Raw genomic sequence first — 14034 nt, forward strand, 5'->3', positions numbered from 1 at the left:
GGTGGGACAGTGGCTGGGATAGGGACCCAGGCAGGGATGCGGAAGGGGGCTGGGATGGCGCCCCTGCCAGCGACCGGGACCGGGATAAGGACAGGCCCCTCCCGCCGGCCCCGCCCCGCCCCCCGCGGAAAGAGGCGGGGCTCCCCTCGCCTGCGCCCAGCCCCTCTCCCCGCCGGTGTGACGTTGCCGAGAGCCCCTCTTCGATTGGTCCGGCCTGGAGCAGGTGACCTGGCGGCGTGACGCCAGCGCGTCGTCGGGGTAGTGGGAAGTGGAGGAGGTTGGGGGGCGGGGGGGAGCAGACAGACAAGATGGCGTCGCCCGGCGGCAGAGCTGGAAGCGGCGCGGCGGCGCGGGTTTCCTAGGGCAGGGCGGTGGGTAGAGGCCGCGGGGACAGCCGGAGCCGGGAGCCACCGGGCGCCGCGCAGGTGACGAGCGGGCCGGGAGGGGTTGGGACGGGGGCGCTGGTCCCCCCACTCGTAGTGGGGCCTGGGTGGGGGTGGGGGGCACGCAGCCGGCCGCTCCCCGGGCCTTCCCCTCCCCTCTGCCGGCTGCAGACTCCGCCGCCGCTTCTTCTCATCCGGGGCGAGGGACCCTTCGTGCCCTCGTGGTGATTCAGCAGATGTGAAGTGCTGGGGGGCCGCTGGCCTCCCGGGGGGTGGGGTGGGAGGCGGTTTGTAGGTTGAAGGTCCCGTTTAATGGGGATGGAAACCTGCAGGGTGAGCTCTGAGGGACACAGGCCTGTCCCTCTGTCCGGGGCTGGGTGCGGGGAGCAGAGGGAGGTCGAGTGACACTCCCTTCCCTGCTTTCCGGCCGTTTCGGGGACTGCCTGAGTCAAGGGAATACCTTTCGGCTTAACAACCCCTGATGAATTTGCCTTCTGAGAGCTGATTGCCGTTGAAGTCTGAGCAAACGGTGAGTGCCCGTGATATTTAGAAGTTCCTCCCCACGGTAGCTGAATCTTCTGTGAAGAACCGAAAGGACTGCTTTTGTTTGGGAGTGTGTGTGTGGGTTTTTGTCAAGCCTACCTTCAGGTAATTTGTTAATTTCTGGATCTTGTGAAAGCCATAGTGTACTCGTCTTCCCTATGCTACTTGTAACCTTAGAGTTCTACTGTATTCACCATTTGCGTCTTCTTGTAGGCTGAAGAGCCAAAGTCTAGTTTACTTCATGGGTCATAGCTCTCCACATCTCTGTTTATGCTTATTAGCTATTTCTGGATCTCTTCCATTTAGCATTTCTGCTTCTGAATGGGGAAGACGGTCACATCTTTCTCTGCATTTGAGATGCAGACATACCATGGATGTATACACTGACGTAGGACTACTTCAGTTTTATAGTTTTTAACTTCCTGATAATGCCTTGTGTTCTGATTCGCTCAGTGCTCATTGGAAGTAGAACATTTTGGTACTTTTATGAACCTATTTAGTATAAATTGAGAACTGCCTTATTGAGTTTTGATAGCTCAAAATCAGTCATTTTAAAAGGAAAGATAGGATTGCTTTTTTTTTTAATTGGTAAAAGAAATGACAATAGATGGAAATGAGTAATCACTTTATCAAGTGTTTTTATTCCCCACATCATTAAAAATTCCAAACAAGTAAAAAAAAAAAGTCTTATAGAAGTCTTATGACGTTGGTGCTGTCTCATGAGAATAGAGATAAGCAGATGGACTCTGGCACTTGGCCCCGCAGCTGCCATCCTGTACTCAGTGAAAATTGATTCATGTTAAATTTAAGCACTTTGAGGTGAATATTGCTAAATGACAAGTGAGTGTTGCCAAATCAAAGAACAACAGAGCTGTGACTTGGTGATATAACTTCAGTGTTACTGATAGAAGGCATGTTGCATCTCACAGCCTGTTATGGGGCTAAGAGGCTTTTGTGGGAGCTCGGTGAGGGGAATCTTACTCCAACTAGGATCTAGAGTGTTAAGGAAAAAGAGGAATAGGTGGTATTTCCGTTAGCTGGACCTCTTCCTCACCTTCCTTCCCTTACCACCCTTGGAGCATGGGACTTGCTGTCCCTGTGTAGGCACTCCTGCAACTGCTGGCTTCCTAGGGCTGACCCTGCATACCTGGCATCTCCGAGGCTCTGCAACAGCATTTGTCAGGGGAGAGGGTACAAACTTTTTTGGCCGCCTCCTTTCCTTTTCTCAGTACAGAACAGAGCTATGTGTAGCACTCTATGAGCCACGGGGACGGAGTGGGGCTGAGGTGGTACGTGTGGTAGCAGCGTAGCACAGTTGGACCAATTTATTCAAGGCCATGTGCAGGATGGTGTTATGTTGCAGTACCAGGATAGTACTGCTACTTAATGACTTCTGTTTTCTGTACTTGCAGAGCTGTGATTCAAAAGTGGCAGTGATGCTTTAGATCACCATTGCAATTGGGTGACTTGAAGCTTTTAGGCAAAGCCGTAAGTCTGAGTATAAGGGGAAAACTTGTAGTCGATAAATTTGGCTTTTGCAAGCTTGTGGTTTTAGTCTCAGAAACAAAACTGAAAGTGATTGCACTTTTCTTGTCTCACCGGCCATTTCTGGCACGCAAATTTGATAGTTCTTTTTCTTTCCCTGTGAGTGCACTGTGGAACAGAGGAGTCAGGGAAGAAGTTGCTTCTACTAAGATAACACGCTCTACATAAGGGTAAACTGAAACAAAGGTACCCGAGGCTTCAAAAGGAAAAAACCCAAGGAAATCTCAGGTATAAAATAAGTGATTTAATAAATCTTAGTTTGTCTTTAATGAATTGAACTACAATTTTCAGAATATTTTAAGAGCATACTGATCCTTATAGAGAATATACTGATCAACTGGGAGACTTACTGTATAGTTTATGTTGGTGGACAGAAAAATCTTTATGGTGAAAAATCATCAAAAACACCTGCAAGAGCTCATCTCCATTGTTCGTGGTGTTTTGCAGCGTCCAGTATTTGTTATCCTATAGACAAAAATCTCTAACTAACAGAATAGGAGTCAGGTTTCTGGACCAATCCAGCAGGTCACCTCATCTAATTCTGTCACGCTGGCAGCCACAGCTGTTTTGACTGGTCCTGGTGGCAAAAGTGCTATAATGCCACAGAAGGCATCACCCTACCCATCCTCTTCCTTTTCAATTGTATAAGCTTATGGTTTCCTGTTGCTTCCACAAGCTTTAGGGATTGATATTTCAGGAAAATCAATATTATTGGCAATGTCCAGTCTCTATATCGTAAGTTTTTTACATCAGTCTGTTTCTGTATTTTACTGTTGGTGCTGGGTTGAATATTTTGGTAAATTGATATATGAGAAATTTAGTTTTACTTTTTAGACAGAACTTCTGTCCAGCCTTTTCTGGCATTTTGTTTCTAACGTAATCATTCCCAGTCTTTTCAGTCATAAATTCTAGAGCTTCAGCTGGCTTTTTACAAAGGTCTCTACCTAAAAGCTTTACTGTCTATTTAAAATTGATGAGTGCAACTCAGAGCAATGTCAGTGTAAAGAAGGTCTAGTGGAGCTGCAATTGAAAAGCTCTGGAAGATGTTTTTGAAAACCATTGTTTGAAGAAACGGCAAAGAAGGGTTGTTTACAACTTATAAATAGCTTTCTTCTTTGAAAAAGTAGGTCTTCTAGCATGTATCAAAGGTTAGTTTCTCTTCCCTGTATTGTGTCTGCCTGCTCTGATAACTAGGAAGGCAATGCTGTTGATCTTGCAGCGTGTACCACTCCACAATCGGTCATTGGGATTGCAGTTGATCAATAGGAGCCTGAGCTCATAGTTTTTCTGTGTTAACTACTGAGGTGGGTAATCCTCTGTGGCATGCAAGTGCATTGCTTAATGCTTTGACCCTCTGACTTGGTTTGAATAAGCCTGTATTCTCTGTCCCTGATCACCCTTTGCAGTCGGTGTAGTCTGTACTGAGCTCTCCTAAGACAAGATGAGCATTGGGGTTTTTCCCTCTCTTAAGTGGTGAGATTTATTCCATTTTTTTGCTTGGATGGGGAACACGTTTTCCTAGACGTTAGGAAATACCATACTGTCTTTCCTGTGGTTGGGAAATTTTGAAAGAACAGCTTGTATGTCCTGACTTAGTTGTGTTTTGTTTGTTTTTTGGTTTTTGTTGTGGTTTTTTTTTTTTTTCCTCTTTGAAAGGCTACAAGGTGTTTTCAGAATCCTTTAAGCTTGCAAAGTCCTTGAAACACAAAAGTGTATCAAAGGGGGAACAGAATATCATTGCTCTGATTTAGGTTTAAATCTTCTTTTCTGGAAGGGAAGGCAGATTGGTTCAAAATACTGTGTTGCATTAGTAGTATTACAGTTTCTAACTGACTGACTGATTTCAAATGGAAATTCTGAGCTTGTATTTTCTCAGCTGCGTCTTGTTTCAGAAACTCTTACACGAGAGTAACATTTTAAGTAGGGAGATCAGCAGAACATAAGTCCTATCCAAGAAATAGTCAATTCTTCAGCTGGAAGGTGATAAGAATGTACTAAAGCTGCTAAAGTATTGGTAATTAGTATCATGGAAACTAGTAATAAAGAGCTGTGAGCTCCTAGATAGTCTGATCTATGTTGCTGGAGATCAGCATTCATGATAACTATCTACTAGATTACGTGAAAGATCTGATTGAAGCCCGTTCCTCATAGATAAGTTTGTGCTTGCACCATTTGACATCTCTAGGCTAGCAGCGTAGGAATCCGTGACTGAAATGACTGGTGAGGTTTATTGCCTGAGTTTGGATTTCTCAGAGTATACGTATTACCAGTTGTGCTATGTCAAGTATTAGCACGATGCTTAATCTGGACATTGAAATGTGCTTATGTGTTCAACTTGATTTGCCTCACTACTCTTGAGCTCTAAAGTAAAACTAGATTCCAAGTTTATAAACAATCCACAAAGGAATTGTTAAAGCTTATGTATTTCCTTTTCAGATAGAGCAAAGCCACACCAGGATCCACCCTAATGACTAATACCATCATGTGGCGTCCTTGCACAGTAATGTATAATAATTTCAGATAGAAATATAGCAGGCACATGTAGTAGGGAAAGGAGTTTATATGAATAAAATCACCATTTATCATCTGGAATAAATTTTTTTGTGGTGAAAAAGGATAGAAAAGCTTTTTGCTGGATACCCTCTGAGAAAAGAATGTGTTCTTAAACTTTTAATTAAGTATTAGGTCACCACAAGCAGATTGTTGCCAGTCTATTTGACTTCTTGGTAGTAAAAAGCGGAAAGTATTGAGTTTCATTTTGCTTGCATTGCATTTGCATTTACATTTGTGTTTGTAACAGTATAAAAAGAAGGGGCCTTACTGTGCTCTTTCAAAGTACCTTTAGACTGTTCATTGGGAAGAAGGGGAGTGAATGTATCCCCTGAGTCAGGTGTTAGTGGGAGTTTTGGTACTATGAAATAACTTTACATTCAAGGGGGCTAATGAATCATAAAGATTTTGGGGGGCAGATTTCTATATTACATGCCTCCTTACAAGCCTAGGTTTGTTATTAATCAAGCTGTAATTCTGTCAGTGGTCGTTGATTGGCAGGCCTCTGTACCAGCAATTGCTTTTACAACTAAGCATGTAACTATTTGAGGTATTGTGTTCTAGATACTATTCTGAGAAATAATTTAAAGAAAATCTGTAAGTAAGAAGATTCTTTATCAAGTTTTAATCAGCCAACTGCCTGTGTTAATCTGAAGATTTTAATCTGAAGAACTGTTAGACTTTGTGAGGTTGAGGGGGATATGTTTTTCAGGGCTCCCCCAGCTGATAAGGAGTCTTGTACCCGCACAAATGCGAAATGCAATTCCTTCAAGCCAGTGAACTGTCTGTGGAAGAACAATTGCTAGATTCTGGTTAGTGTCTTAGCTGAGGGCAATTTTCAAAATATCTGCAGTTACAGGCTTTCTTCTTGTTTGTAGGGCATTTAATATGTGGTTTCTGTTGACTTACCTGGAAATCTTTTGATAGCTGGTAAAAAGCTCATAATTTGTTGCAAGATCACTGAATGTCTGTGCTTAGTAATGTAACTTCTTTGCAAAGAAAATGCAAGTAAAGATGGTAAAAAGTTTGTTGCTTTTTACTAACACTTGCATTTTTCATAACTTGTATGCAAAGGGAAAGCTAGCAAATTCAAGCGTGGACATAAATATAATACTGTTACGTTCTGTAATGTCTTCTACCTGAAGATCTTCAACTGGAAAAACCTTAATAAATACAGCTTAAAGAATCCACAAGTGTACTATGAGATGCAAGATAAATGAAGGTAGACAAAGGTGAAGAAGTTAAATGTGGTTTGAATGGCTAGGTGGTCTAAGCTGCTTTTGGAGCTGGGGATGGACCCTAGAAATATACATTTGGTTGACAGAATGTCTGGCACATCTGTTTGTGTGAGTTGATATCCTTTTCATACCCGAGCTTCCATATTGCATATGTAAGTAATATACAGTTCTGAAGGTCTACCTGTCCCTTTGGATGTCCCATGTGAATTACGATATTGGACTGGTGAAGAAGTTTTGCCTTTTATCTCTAAGCCTTCTCTCCCCTCTCTCAAGTAGACAAATGCTTGGAATACACCAGTATTTAGTGCAGGGATCTAGCTATACTCTGGATAAATTGATTCTACCAAGTACTGCAGAGGTTTTCTCCCCCAATTTGAAGGGAAAGAGAGAAGTTTTGTATCCATTTTAGTAATAGCCGTCTGTAAGACATATTTCTCCTGTAGTTTGATGTTACTGCAGGAATGTAAATGTGATGCTCCTGTTCTGTCATTAGGCAGCTCTGGATTTATTTGCTGAAGTAAGCTGGGTTGAATCAGACATGGGTTATAAAAGAGGCAAGCTGGGACTGATTCTCAGGTTACAGGAGAAAATCTCCTATCTCAAGTGGAGGAATAGTCAACCCATAGTCTTTCCACTTTCCTTCTTTAAAAAATAATAAATCATCTTACTGATTTGTCGCAGCAGTGGTGGTCCACTGAGATAGATCTCTGTACTGCTAGCAGTCCCATATTGTTGTCAGTCTGTTATACGCTTGGAGAGGAAAAGCTGTGGGTATGACTGTTGGATGGTCATGGGGCAATCTCATCCAGCAACCTACTCTGGTCTCGTTATAAAATAGAAGTAAGGCTAAATTGCTGAAGCTGAGTCAGATCTGTCAAAATGTCCTGAGGAAATTAAGCTAATGCGTCTCTGAAGGCTGCTTTTGCACATAAAATGAGCTGTTTCTGTTTAGTTATTCATTGCTTTAAGTGTTTCAGGGGTTGCACTCATTACTGTAGCTGTTGAAGAAACTTCTAAAATGTAGGAAAAAAGTTTATACCACTGAGCAAGACTGGAGATACAGTATATAAGAAAATTGCAGACTTAAATGAATTTAAAGTAGTAACTTAGAAATAAAGTTTGGACTAAATCCAGTTCTGTATTACCAATCCAGAAGAAAGTCCTTAAGCCTTTTATAGTAAGATGAAAAGCTGGGAATGAGTGATTTGATAGGGAAAACTGGGGAGACAAAGATAGTGGTCCAAACTTGAGAGAATACAGTGAGATTCTTGGTATAGCTCTGGATTTGGGAAATACAAGTTCTGTTGTGGCTTTGTTGCTGGCTGAGCTGGATGGCTGGGAGCAATCCACTTCAGCTTTGTACCATGTTCCCCACACCTGCAAAAGAAGGATATTTTTACTCCTGGTTGAGTGCCTTGACAGCTATAAGTCTCATGCAAGAATTAAGTGGTTCTGAGGGTATAAGGGAATTTTGGCAAAACTACTTTCCACTCAGGGCAAAGGTAATGAATGAGAAATGTATGTGTGTGAGGGTGTTCAGTTCCTGGCTGTATGAATATCTTGTAGCCTTCTAGATTTCATCTGAAAGCAGTGTCTTTTTGTGGCTATGGTTTCTTTTCCATTCTACTTGAGCATGAAACTCAAGTTCAGTCTTCGTAACGCTGTTATCATTGGGAAGCTTTTCATTGTGTGTGTCTGTCACTCCCAGTACCTTTCAGGCTTCTGGATTTTGCTCTGTACATCCATGATAGAAAGATCATTTGGTGTTTGTAGTGAAGTGCAAGCTTCCAGTCTACATTAGTCCTTAGGCTCATGGGCTCCAAACATTAACTACAAATGTAGGATTGCAGTGCTGGGAGCAGAAATACAATTCTTGTCTTACACGGAGAAAAAGCAGACCTTTTCAGCTTTTTTTTTTTTAAGTGAGGAGGTGTAAATCTTGAAACTCACTTTATGTAGAAACAATTGGAATTAAAATAGGTGGGTGCAGGGTTTATGTTTAAGCAACGATGCTTAGGGATCTGCTGAGTCTGCTGTCTGAATGTAGCTGGTGACCACTGCGCATCAGGGAGGGAGGAATGACACCTGCGACATGGAAAGGCCTTTTGAAGCAGTATGCAAAGGTGAGTGTAGCAACTGGAGCATCCTTGAAAGTCATGCCTCGGTGATTGGGTAGTTGCTCTGCTTTCGTTCTTAAGAGGGTGAGGATTATCTGCTTGTTTGTGCATCTTCACTGCTAGTAACCTCAGCTGTAGCAGTTGCACAAGTAGAAGGAACCTTGTTTAACAGATGTACTGACTGTGGTTTTTTTTTTTCTCCTGTTGCTTGTGGCTTCCATTCCCAAACTTTTCAGTCCATTGTTGGAATAGGCTGGACCATATTTCTATTTAAGCAGTCCTGAAGAGTGGCCTTTACTGTTTGAGGACTCCAAAATCAGGAGATGGCAAGAAAGATGTTTCTGCTCAGGACTGGAGGGTGCTGCCTTCAGGTGGTGTAGGCCACTGAAGTTTTCTAACACACAACACAGCAAGCAGCTCTTCTACTTACCATACTCTGTTTTTGTAATATATCTGCTATAGCTGAAGGCAACCTCAATTTGACTGTGCAGAGATAAATTTCTACTTTCCTACACTAGACAAGCTAGCTCAGGACAACTTTACTCCCTGAGTTTCCAGTGAGTTCAGTTCCAGAAGTGTACTTGGTGTGGGTACCACCACTTTGCTGAGCCTGTTCAGGTGTCTGCTGCTGTTTTCACATGTCAGTGTTTTGTTGGTTTGAGGGGTTTTTTTGGTAGTATGTGATGATGCTTCTGTTTCTATACGGATTTTAAAGAGCAGAACTTAAATCTTTGCTACTAACTATGGTCTTCTCTAAAGTTAGCAAGCCTTTTAAAGAAATAATGAAAGTGTAAGTATTCACTTTAAAACCATTTCCTGCTTGCTCTATATGGTCTGTTATTCGCCAGTTTCATGTTTAATTAAAATGAGTGGAACTTGCTCATTTAAAATATGACTTCTGGTAGTGGAATTTAATTCACTGTTGACTACCAATAGAATTTCCCATCTAGGTCATCTTTCATGCAGTCATGCAGTCCTGTTTGGACTGGGTGGAAAAAATGAAAGCAGGCTTAGCTGGTACTGTATCTGGAGATGAAACAAGATTAGTTCTTATTTAGGAGTTACCGCAATGGAACTGTATTTTTATTATCTTGATTCAATTCTTTATTATTTGAGTTTGATTCCTTTGTTCTGTTGAGTTAGTCGGGGAAAGTGTGTCCCTGCTGAGACCTCAGCTCAGTGAGCATAGGAAAGTAGCTTAGTTGAGCATTCACCTTAAACAGTGATGAGGGGGTTGGCTTTTTTTTTCCTTTTCTGTAAGTTTTGTCCATCGGTGCAGCAAAACCTGGGATCTTTTCAGACATATATTTCTGTATATGCTTATTTTCTTGTCTCAGCCTCAATAGAAAGGTTTGCATGAAGACAGATAATATATTGGCTTAGTAGGAGTGACACGTACATTAAGGACAAAATGAGCTATCATAGGAAACTGAAACTGTACCTGTGACATGTTGATGGGTGGAAGAAAATGCATAAAACACAAAAAAAAGTCACTTTTGTGAAGAATGTAACATCTGTAGCACCTAAGATGGAATTTACATTTCTCACGTTACTGCTGTCAAGACAATGGCAAACCAAACTTACAAGGTATGTTTTGAAAATCAAGAAGGCTGGAGATGGTTTGAATTCTATGTTGTTGCTTTGCAGAAAAGTGTTTTGGGGAGCACACTTTTCCAGATCTGCTGGGATCAGGTCTTTGGTGCTTCGGTAGCAGGAAGTTTTTAGAACTTCTGCTTTTTTGTATTTCACAGTGCGTATTTGGTGAAAGAGTAACCTATAGTGATTAGGGGCATTTTCTGGAAAACAGGCAGCACGGATAAAGGAAACTGAAAGAGGGTAGATTTATATTGGATGTAATGAAGAAATTTTTTTGTGATGAATGTGGTGAGACATGTTGCCCAGAGAAGTTGTGGATGCCTCATCACTGGAAGTGTTCAAAGCTGGGTTGAACAGGGCTTTGAGAGATCTGATCTAATGGGATGTGTCCCTGCCTGTGGCATAGGAGTTGGACTAGATGATCTTTGAAGGTCCCTTCCAACCCAAACCATTTCATGATTCTAAATTAAGTAAATTTGCAGGGAACATGCATTCTCAAAATGTGGCTCTTTTAGTTGAGAGAAATGAGTTTTTTTAGTGGAAAATGTGGATGTCAGATGGCTGGAAAAGTTCAGCGGTTCTAGCCACATTGTGGGAGAGATTCTGTACGGAGTGGGAGAAGGCTGTCGGTAGCCTTGTGTGTATTGAAACTGCTTGGACTGAGGGTGCAATCAGCATTTGAAGCAGTGGCTTCCATGCCGAGTTCAAGGTTTTAGCCTGCTTGCTGCAGGGCAGGCAGAATTCTTTGTAGGCGGAATAGTTAATTTAACAGCCTGTATTTTCTGTCAGTACCGTACTGAGTTCTGCTAGGAAAATATTAAATGTGTGGTGAGAGTGGGTAGTGCATGTGACCCTAGTGTAAGAGGAAAAATTGATGCATTTATAGTAGTCTAACACTAGTTCCATTATTCATGTACAGTGCAGTAGACACTTACTTTGGTAGAGTTCAAATATATGAAATGGCAAGTGATGTCTGACTTGCTGACAGATTTTATTTTTCTATTGTAAAACTTCTGTCCAACTTGATTTTCTTGCTAGATATTTTTTTGTCTGCTTTGTTAAAGTAATTCCGTAAGCATTCATTTGTATATCACCAAATTTCTAACATAACTAACAATAAATATTACCATTTATGTTCTCAGCTTTAACAGGGAAAAGGTGACAGTTGTATAGCTTTCTTTGGAATGGATTTTTTTTAGAGTTGAGTCATTTAATTTCTGTAATGTGTTTAAGTGCACTCAACTCCAGCTAATTAATATTTATCAAAAGAACACGAATTGCTTTCTGCAACAAAATAATTTGCAATTTTGATTTCTGCAACAAAATAACAAAATCTTGTCTCAGTATTGGCAGTAGGTCCTAGTATGGTCAACAGAGTTGAACTTGTTTCTAGATAAGATAGGCCACCTGTGCTGACCTCTTGGTCAAATAAGAAGAAAAAGCTTGAAACTGCACAGAATCTGTTATTTTTGGATTAAAAAGGGGATGTTCTGATTAATGGCAAAAGCTGTTTTACTCTGTTACGTTGGCAGCATTTTGGGAACGTTCGTCTAGCTCTCCTCATTCATAACTGGGACAAGTCTGATGTATTAATAATAAAGTACTTCAGAGTCAGCTTGTTACATATTGAAGTATCACTGCAACAAATAGAGTGGCATTTTAATTGCACTGGGTTCCAGACGTACATTTTAAATGTGCAGGGTATTCCACTGTTTTTTCATACATCTTTGCCAAATGAACAGAATTAAGTGGGCTATTTTGTTGTTGAAGCTAGCAACTTTCTCTAGCTAGCAATCTTTCCCATTTGAGAAGGGTTGTATTGAAATATTAGCTTTTTTTCTGAAGTGCTAGGATTTATTAGAAAACTTAGTGCACATACCTGGCTATGGCTAGTGCTAAGATTATTGTTAAAGATTTGACTCATTTGTAGTAGTATGAAGTCTTGTGCTAATTAAGTTGAAGTATTCACTGAATTTCACTGAATTTTTAGAGTTGGAAGGGACCATAAAGATCATCTAGTCCAACTCCCATGAAGAAGTTACTAGATGCTTTCTGTCTGACTATTTTAAGCTCTCAGAGGTGGTCGGTATTTTCTATCCAAAGTTCAGTGACAGGGAAATAGTAGTTACAAGCAGTTGCTCCACTCATCAAATTTGGGACTTGTTTCATTACTGCATTGTGAGATTAACATAGCCCTCATGGGTGATAAGAGTGCTGGATTTTTTTCCTAAAGTGTAGGAGTTGTGTAGCTTATTTATATTCTTTGCTATGGTTTATCATGCAAATGTCTGCCTTGCTTCTATTGTATCTCAAGGAGGTGAAGATGGTCCTTCTATTTCTAGTTTACTGCCCTTTTCTTGGTGATGATATAGCTTCTAGATTAGTGAAGCTGATCTCAAGAATCAAAAAAAGGTATAAACCCATATTTTTGGGGGAAAGTGGACACTTCAGAAGGGAGGGGCACCCTGCAGGAAGACCTGGATAGGCTGGAAGAGTGGCCTAACAAGAACCTTACGAAGTTCAACAAGGGTAAGTAGAAGGTCTTGCACCTGGGAAAACAAAGTCCAGGAGTGCAGTACAGTCTGGGGAGTAGGTCTGTGGAAAGAGACCTGGGGGCTACAAGCTTGATGTGAGTGAACGGTGTTCTGCTGCTGGGGCAAAGAAAGCCAACAGGATGCTGGGCTGCATCAACAAGGGCATCACCAGCAGATATGAAGAAGTCATTGAAGAAGTCATTATCCCACTCTACTCGGTGCTGGTCAGGCGACACCTGGAATACTGTGTTCAGTTTTGGTCCCTGCTATCCAAAAAGATGTGGACAGGCTGGAGAGGGTCCAGAGAAGGGCCACAAAGATGATTGAAGGACTGGGAAGCCTGCCATGTAGGGAAAGGCTGAGAAAACTGGGTTTGTTCAGCCTTGAGAAAAGGAGTCCTAGGGGAGACCTTATCACCGTGTTCCAGTATTTAAAGGGTGGCTAAAAACGAGACAGAGACTCCCTTTTTACAAGGAAAAGATGAAGGTTAGTGGGTACGGGTTACTGCTGGGGAGGTTCCAATTGGACACAAGAGGAAAACTTTTCCACAATAACAATCAGCCATTGGAGTAATCTCCCCAGGGAAGTGGTGGATTCCCCAGCATTGGACACTTGTTAAGGTTTGGCTGGGCCATCTTGTCTAGACCATGCTTTTGCCAAGAAAGGTTGGACCAGATGAGGGCCCAATCTGTAGACCAGACCCATCCCACAGGGAAGTCACCTGCCTCCCTGGGGCCAGGATTAAGGATATACAGAGGAAAATTCACTCCCTGGTTCAGCCCTCAGATTATTACCCACTACTGATATTTCAAGTAGGCGACGATGAGGTAGCTACCAGAAGCCAAAAGGCAATGAAAAAGGACTTCAGAGCGCTGGGACGATTGGTCAAAGGATCAGGAACACAAGTGGTATTCTCTTCTATCCCACCAGTCACAGGGATAGATGAAGGGATAAAAAGCAAGATTCAACAGATCAATTCGTGGCTAAAAGACTGGTGTAAACGGCAGAACTTTGGATTCTTTGATCACGGGCTGATCTACAGGTCACCAGGCATGCTGGCAGCAGGTGGGGGAAGCCTAACCCAAAGGGGAAAAAGGATACTGGGACAAGAATTAGCAGGGCTCATTGAGAGAGCTTTAAACTAGATTTGAAGGGGGACGGGGTTGGAACCAGGGTTACTAAAGTGGTGCCCAGGAGTAGTGTGCTAGTGGGTAAAGGTGCCAGTAAGGCCTTGCAGCCTGTTGCAGCAGTCGATGTGGGAGAGAAAGATACATGCAGCTGTGAAGACATAAGGAGTAGTGATAAGATGGTAACTGCAGAAATGTCTGCACATGGACAGGTGGGAATTAGTGCCTGCCCTCCCAGAAAAATAGTGGGACGATTAGCCCAGCTGAAGTGCATCTACATGAATGCACGCAGCATGGGCAACAAACAGGAGGAGCTGGAGGCCATCGTACAGCAAGAAAACTATGATCTAGTTGCCGTCACAGAAACGTGGTGGGAGGACTCGCATAACTGGAATGCTGTG

The 14034-nt window shown here is 42.2% G+C and overlaps 1 protein-coding gene across 1 annotated transcript in view; it reads left to right on the forward strand.

Annotated features, from left to right (window-relative positions):
* The first annotated feature begins 260 nt into the window (after nucleotides 1–260).
* UBAP1 (ubiquitin associated protein 1) overlaps nucleotides 261–14034 on the forward strand; it is a 41995-nt gene continuing 28221 nt past the window's right edge. The window contains exon 1 of the mRNA XM_074166077.1: nucleotides 261–425. The gene's annotated coding sequence lies outside the window, so the exon portion shown is untranslated. The remainder of the gene's footprint in view (nucleotides 426–14034) is intronic.

Source organism: Numenius arquata, chromosome Z, assembly GCF_964106895.1.
Source record: "Numenius arquata chromosome Z, bNumArq3.hap1.1, whole genome shotgun sequence".
In the NCBI taxonomy this organism is placed as follows: domain Eukaryota; kingdom Metazoa; phylum Chordata; class Aves; order Charadriiformes; family Scolopacidae; genus Numenius; species Numenius arquata.